General features: G+C 35.2%; 1 long non-coding RNA gene across 1 annotated transcript; it reads right to left on the bottom strand.

The window, feature by feature from the left end:
• Positions 1–2,097: 2,097 nt before the first annotated feature.
• LOC117504864 lies at positions 2,098–2,526 on the bottom strand. The gene is made up of 2 exons (XR_004558916.1): positions 2,448–2,526; positions 2,098–2,279 (listed from the first exon to the last, which is right to left on the bottom strand). It is a non-coding gene; the product is annotated as an uncharacterized LOC117504864 (long non-coding RNA).
• Positions 2,527–7,867: the final 5,341 nt, after the last annotated feature.

Genomic DNA, 7,867 nt, shown 5'->3' with positions numbered 1-7,867 from the left:
CCAAATTTCATACCAATGTCTTTGGAGAACTTATGGACAGTTTTCATGAGTTGACTGAGTCCCTTTTTTGTGTCGGCATAGATTTTCAAATCGTCCATGAACAACAGATGGTTCACAGGTTTTTTATTTTTCCTTCCTCTGTCTCTACTTAAGTCATACCCGATGTCATGCTCCTTCAGGATCTTGCTGAGCGGGTTTATGATTAATCAGAATAAAAGTGGTGAGAGTCTGTCTCCCTGAAATATTCCTCTCTGAACTCGTATGTCTGGGATTGTTATTTGTCCCTCTGTGTGATTGAGGGTGATGGTGGTGTTCCACTTGTTCATTTGTGCTCTCAGGAAAGATCTTATTTCCTCATTGATGTTGTAGAGTTCTAAGCACCTCATGATCCAGGAGTGTGGTACGCTGTCAAATGCCTTTTTGTAATCAATCCAAGCCATGCTGAGGTTTCTCCTCCTTGTTTTACAGTCCTCCAGGATAACGTTGTCTGTCAGTAACTGGTCTTTAGCTCCTAATCTTCTTCTGGAACAACCTTTCTGTTCATTTTCCAGGTAGCCACCAGTGTCCAGATGTTCATAAATGGCATCAGTTATGATTCCTGTCAGTCATTTGTACGTTGTTAGGCAGCAGATGGGTCTGTACTTGTTGGGAAGCTGTGTTTCCTTGAGCGCCTTGGGGCAACTGTTTGTTGTGATTTGGCGCTATACAAGAAAAAAGTTGATTGATTGATTGATTGATGGTAGTAGGCTTGTGTTCCCAGTCATTAGCCAGTCTGGTGTGTCCTCTTCTCAGTTCAATATTTTTGTGAAAGCCACAACACAGTGGTGGTGTAATGCTGTCAGTCTTTTCAGCCAAAAATTTGAGATTTTGTCGATGAGTCAGTATCTGACACAGACAGCAATAAACCTGGGTGTAAAACTGGACAGTAATCTTAAATTTGATGCTCAGATTAGGTCAGTTGTCAAGTCTAGTTTCTATTAACTTAGACAACTAGCCAAGGTGAAGTGATTTCTTTCACAGCATCATTTTGAGATTTTAATCCATGCTTTTATCACTAATCATCTGGACTATTGCAATGCACTTTATATTGGGCTGAATCAGACTCTGCTTACCCGCCTACAGATGGTGCAAAATGCTGCTGCTCGACTTTTGGCTGGTGTTAGAAGGTGCGAGGACATTATACCAGTTTTTGCCTCACTTCATTTGCACCCAGTTCATTTTAGAATTGATTTTAAAATTATTTTATTTGTTTTTAAATGTCTTCATGGGTTTGCCCTGTTATATCTGTCTGACCTGCTCCATTTATATGTCCCTTCACGCTCACTCAGGTCAGCTGATTTGTCACTGTTAGTCATCCCAAGGTCAAAGAGGAAGCATAGAGGTGACCGAGCTTTTTCAGTTGTTGCCCCAAAACTGTGGAATGATCTTCCTTTGCACATTAGGCAGGCTGATTCTCTCTCTGCTTTTAAATCTTCTCTTAAAACACATTTCTTCTCTTTAGCTTTTAACGCAGTTTGACACATTGGTTTTTTAGTGTTTCTGGTTTTAACTGTGGTTTATTTATTTTTATTTATTTTAACTTGCCTGTTCTTGTTGTGTACAGCGCTTTGGTTGTTAGTATTCATTTTAAAGTGCTTTATAAACAGAGAGATTGAGATTGATGCTAGATTTGGGATTTTGTCGATGCCAGAAGCTAGTTAGCTGGAGACACTGGAAATTGTTCTCTGAACGGATCAAACTTCACTCTGTGATCCTCGAATGTTTTTCGAAAAGCCCTGTATGAATTATCATGTGTGTTTTCAAATTGCCCTTTTGTCCAAATCTTTTACCACACTCAGAACAGACAAATGTTTTTTGTCCTGTATGAATTATCATGTGCCTGTTCAGGGTGCCCTTGCGTCCAAATCTTTGACCACACTCAGAACAGACAAATGCTTTTTGCCCTGTATGAATTATCATGTGTTTGTTCAGAGTGCTCTTTTCTCCAAATCTTCGGCCACACTCGGAACAGACAAATGCTTTTTGTCCTGTATGAATTATCATGTGTGTTTTCAGGTTGCCCTTTTGTCCAAATTTTTGACCACACTCAGAACAGACAAATGCTTTTTGCCCTGTATGAATTGTCATGTGTGTTTTCAGGGTGATCTTATGTCCAAATCTTTGACCACACTCAGAACAGACAAATTGTTTTTGTCCTGTATGAATTATCATATGTGTTTTCAGGTGGCTCTTCTGTCTAAACCTTTGACCACACTCAGAACAGACAAATGCTTTTTGTCCTGTATGAATTATCATGTGTGTGTTCAGAGTGCTCTTGTGTCCAAATCTTTGACCACACTCAGAACAGACAAACGCTTTTTGGCCTGTATGAATTATCATGTGTTTGTTCAGGCTGCCCTTTTCTCCAAATCTTTGACCACACTCAGAACAGACAAATGCTTTTTCACCTGTATGAATTATCATGTGTGTTTTCAGGTGGCCCTTTTGTCCAAATCTTCGACCACACTCAGAACAGACAAAGACTTTTTGTCCTGTATGAATTATCATGTGTGTTTTCAGGTTGCCCTTTTGTCCAAATCTTTTACCACAATCAGAACAGACAAATGTTTTTTGTCCTGTCTGAATTCTAACGTCTTTGTTCAGAGTGCCCTTCTGTTTCTGTCCTTTACTCCCCTCAGAACAGCTAAATGGTCTTCTGCTTGCTTGCCTCTCCTTTTGTTGCTCTGAGTTGTTCATGTGACTAGATGCTTTTCCATATTTAGAGCCTTTAAATTGTTTCTCATCAGTGTTGCCTGAATGAATATTGGTATTTTTTCGACAGTTAAAACTTGACTGAAGTTCTCTGGTCTGTTTCCAGTCATCACTGTCATCAGTCTCAGTTCCAGAACTGTCTGAACTCCTGCCACTGGTATCTGGTTGTAAATGACTGTTTGGACCTGAGTTGCTGGCTGGTTGTGGTCCTCCATCGTCCTCTCCATCAGTTTCTGCTGTCAGTGTTCTGTGTACAGATGAGCTGCTGGCTACAGGCTCAGCCTCTGTGCTCTCATCACTTCGCCTTTGATGAAGCTGTGATGACTCTGGTTTTTCATCATTTTCACTCTTCACAGGGACGGCAGTGAAACCAAACTTGGTGAGATCTGCCTCCTCCAGCTGCTGAAGCTGCTCTCCCTGCTGACTTATCCACAGCTTCTCTTCTTCTTTAATGTCCTCCTGGTCAACACTCAGATTCCATTCCTTTTGTTCAGGGAGAGTTTCCTCTTTAATCACCAACAACGGCTGCATGTCTGCAAAGAAACAATACAATTAATTTAACAATAAATGTCAGAACAACACTCACTAAAATAAAGTATCAGTGTTGAGTTTGACCTGATGACAGTAAGTTATTGCACTGATGGAACTGATAAAGTGGAAATGTACATCAGCATTTGTTTTAAATTTCACAAATTGTAATTCACGTCCTTGTCTTCCACAACTGATTATTGCAGTGTTTTATTTTCTGGATTGCTATAAAATAGTGTAGGATGTCTACAGATGGTACAGAATTACTGTTGGTTGAGTTTTGATGAAAACCAGGAGGTTTGATCAGAGACATTCTGGCTTCCCTTCACTGACTCGAGGACTAGATTTCAAGATTTTGTTAGACATTTCAGGCTCTAAACGGTCATGAAATCAACTTGCTGAACTTGTTCAGCCTTATGAGCCTCCTCGTGCCCTGTGGTCCTTGAATGCAGACTTGCTCTGTGTCTCAAGGGTTAAAAAGAAGTCAGCAGGCTTCAGAGCCATTTTTTGTCGTGGTCGTATCTTGTGGAACAGGCTGCCTGTTGGCATTTGAAATGTGACTTTAAGACTATTTTTGTAACATATTTTCTGCCGAATGTAATTAGTTTGAAGGTTTTTCATCTTTTTTCATTATTTTTCTTGTTGTATTTAATTATTTTCTGTTTTTGTTTTTATTTTGGGATATGGGGATCTTTGTTTCATGTTCGTCTGCAGCTATGTTCAGCACTTTGAGTTTTTCCTTTATTTAAAATGCTTTACAAATGTATTATTACTTAGGGCAGCACGGTGGATTAGTGGTTCGCACTGGTGCCTCACAGTAAGAAGGTCATGAGATCGATTCCCACCTGTGGCCTTTGTGTGTAGTTTACACGTTCTCCCCGTGTTTGTGTGGGCTCTCTCTGGGTGCTGCAGCTTCCTCCCACATCCAAAGACCTGCATGTTAGGTGAACTGAAAATGTTAAATTGACCCTTGGTGTGTGTCTATATGTTGCCCTGTTTATTTATTTATTGAGGATTTATTTCATTCATTTAAAAGAAAAACAGAAAAGCAAAATTAACAAAACATTACAAACCACTGAACAAAAAGGAGCAGTTTGGAAGAACAAGTCTTATATATTCTGCCCCTTTTTTACAACATAATCTTGCAAAGCATCATTAATCAACATCATTGCATTTCTATGACTTTGTCACATGCCACCGACTTCTTTCCTAATTTTAACCATTATTTAAAAGACTACATCCCTAATAGATTACATTTTAAACTTCAAACATTCTAAACATTATTAACAGATTACATTTTTGGCTTTATCACAGCCCACTGACTTATTTCATAGTTTCATACTTACGAAATACATCAAGTTTAATACGTTTTTTATATAATTTAAGTGACCTTGATTCTTTGATTTCTTTGTTGAGGTTGTTCCATAATTTTACACCATTCACTGCAATACTCCGTTCCTTTATCTTGGTTCTGAATCTTGTTTTTTTTTAAGACTTCTGTGCCCTTCAAATTATAACTACTTACTCTTTTTTCAAACATATTTTGAATGTTTATTGGTAAGGTATTGTTATTCGCTTGGTACATTATTTGTAGTAATTTCAAATCAACTAAATCATGAAATTTAAGTACCCTATACTTAATGAACAATGGATTAGATGGATCTCTAAATCGACTGTTGCCAATCACTTTTAAAGCTCTTTTCTGCAAAATAAATAAAGGTTGTGTATACGTTGTACATGTTGATCCCCAGATTTCGACACAATAAGTCAAATATGGAACAATCAATGAATTGTACAATGTTAATAATCCGTAACTATTTAATGAATATTTAACTTTATGCAAAACAGCAAAGGCTTTCACTATCTTTCCTTTTATGTAATTTATGTGTGACTTCCATGTAAAATCTTCATCAATCATAACTCCTAAAAATTTCATTTCTTTTACCTTTTGAATGTCCATTCCATCTATTTTTAATGACAACATTTTTTTTTAACTCTGTCATTAAACAAGATGAAATTTGTTTTACTAAGATTAAGTGACAATCTGTTTATATCAAACCAATATTTCACTTTTTCCAACTCTGTATTTATCACTTGTGCTACTTCCTGTATATCTGATCCAGAGTAAAATAATGTTGTCGTCAGCAAATAAAATGCTGCCAAGTACATTAGATATATTCACAAAATCATTGATATACAAAATAAACAGTTTGGTTCCAAGTACCGACCCTTGTGGTACTCCACACATAATATTACACAATTCTGATTTAGTATTATTTATCTGAACAAACTGTTTTCTATTTTCTAAGTAGCTTTTTACCCTCTGATGTGCAATCCCTTTTATTCCATATTGTTGTAACTTGTGAAGCAATCTTGAATGGTCGATAAAATCAAAAGCTTTTTCAAGTCAATAAAAACACTTACCATATCATTCTTATTATCTATTGCTGTTGATATTTTCTCTGTTAATTCCATAATTGCCATAGCTGTCGAATGTTTTGTTCTGAATCCATACTGAGCATTATTTAAAATATGATGTTTCTCAATGAATTTATCCAACCTTGTCACAAAAACCTTTTCCATAATTTTAGAAAACTGTGGAAGCAATGACACTGGCCTGTAATTTGAAACGTTGTTTGTCTCCATTTTTATATAACGGGACTACCTTGGCAATTTTCATTTCGTCTGGGGAAAAAAAGATTACAAATGTAAGTGAATGGTTCAATAACAGTTTCTATTATACTTTTTACAGTCATCATGTCTAAATCTTCATAGTCAGTTGATCTTTTGCTTACACAGTTTTTTTTACAATATTCCTTATTTCATCTTTTTCCACACTGTCAAGGAAAATACTATTGACCGTATTTACAATTGTATTTAAATTATCTTCTACTATTGGTTTATTTCCCACCAGATTTGATCCAACCTTTGAGAAATAATCATTAAACTCATTTACAACTTCTTTTATATCATTTATCTCTTTATTTTCCTTGACAAGGTCATTTGGAAAAGTTGATTTCACTCCGTCACTTTCCATCACACTTTTTACAATTCCCCATGTTGCCCTCATTATCTTTACTCTTATTCAATTGTTCACTATAATAATCTTTTTTTGTTTCCTAATTATTGTCAATAGTTTATTTTTATATTTTTTGTATCTGTGTTCTGTTTCCTTTGTTTGCATTTTTAAAAAGCACTTATATAGTTTTTCTTTACAGCCATGGTTTATTTCCTCTTTTCTTACTAGTTTTTATTAATTTACAATTTTTATTATATGATTTCATCAGTATTTTCATGAATGAACTATATGCTACATTAACATCACTGACAAACTTCTTCCCAATTTTGATTTTTAAGATCAGAATTTAATGCCTCTAAGGCTTTTAATGACTTATCTCTTTTAAAGTTTATAACAGTTTTTTTGTACCTATTTTTATATTTAAATATTGAAAAAACTGGTAAATGATCACTGAGATCTGTCATCAATATCCCATTCTTAATAATTTCATCTGTTCTATTTGTAAATATATTGTCAACTACAGTTGCACTTTGCGATGTAATTCTGGTTGGTTTTGTTATCAAGGGGAATAAACCCAAACTATTCATTGAATTCACAAAATCACTTACTCTTTGGTAACTGGAGCTTTCCACATTAACATTAAAGTCTCCACACACAAAGAGCGTTTTGTTTTTGATTTGATAGAATAATTCTATTATTTTATCTGTAAATTTCACAACACAAGAGTCTGGTGCTCCGTATACACAACTGATTAGAATATTTTTAGATGTTTCATGTACAATTTCCACTGTCACAATTTCTATGACATCATCTATAATTGTCATTTCTTCTACAATTTTACATGTCAGATCTGTTTTTATGTACAAAGCAATACCTCCACCTTTTTTTTCTCTTCTATTTACAAAATACAGCTCATATCCCTCCATTTGAACATCAGCCAGGAGGTCATTTTTAAGCCAAGATTCTGTGATTGCAACAATACTAAATCTATTTTTAAACTGGTTTAAATAATCTTTTATTTTTGACATTTTGTAGTACAAGCTTCGAATGTTTATATGTATGAGTGACAGGGTATCTTCAGTCATTTTTTCACTATGTAACTGTTTTTCCGTATAATACTCACAACCAATTGTAGTCAAGTCAAATATACTTTAATCAATATTGGTGTCTATGTCATATTGTATCCTCTGTTTCCATGTTTGATCTGATTTTTTGTTGGTCATACAACCTGTGACAGATCATCATCAAAATATAACCTGCCTATCGTTTATTGTGTAAACATCACTTTTTTTTAATGAAATCATCAACCCCTTAAGAAAATTATTAAAATAATATTGTCCAATTTGAATATTCACTTTTTTTTTTCTTTTTTTTACAGCATTTCAATCAAATAACTTCAATATTTTTCCATAGAGGAAAAACGCTGCTTGGTCAAACGCTTTGCCTCCATTATATTAACTGTTGGCTGAACTTATTTAACATAATATCGTCTAAACAGACCACATAGCGGCTAGTTAGCTTAGCCCTTAGCCAATAATGCCAAATAACTTAAAACATCCCCACTCGGCA

Source organism: Thalassophryne amazonica, chromosome 23 (assembly GCF_902500255.1).
Source record: "Thalassophryne amazonica chromosome 23, fThaAma1.1, whole genome shotgun sequence".
Taxonomy (NCBI): Eukaryota; Metazoa; Chordata; class Actinopteri; order Batrachoidiformes; family Batrachoididae; genus Thalassophryne; species Thalassophryne amazonica.
This window is presented reverse-complemented; position numbering and strand designations above follow the sequence as displayed.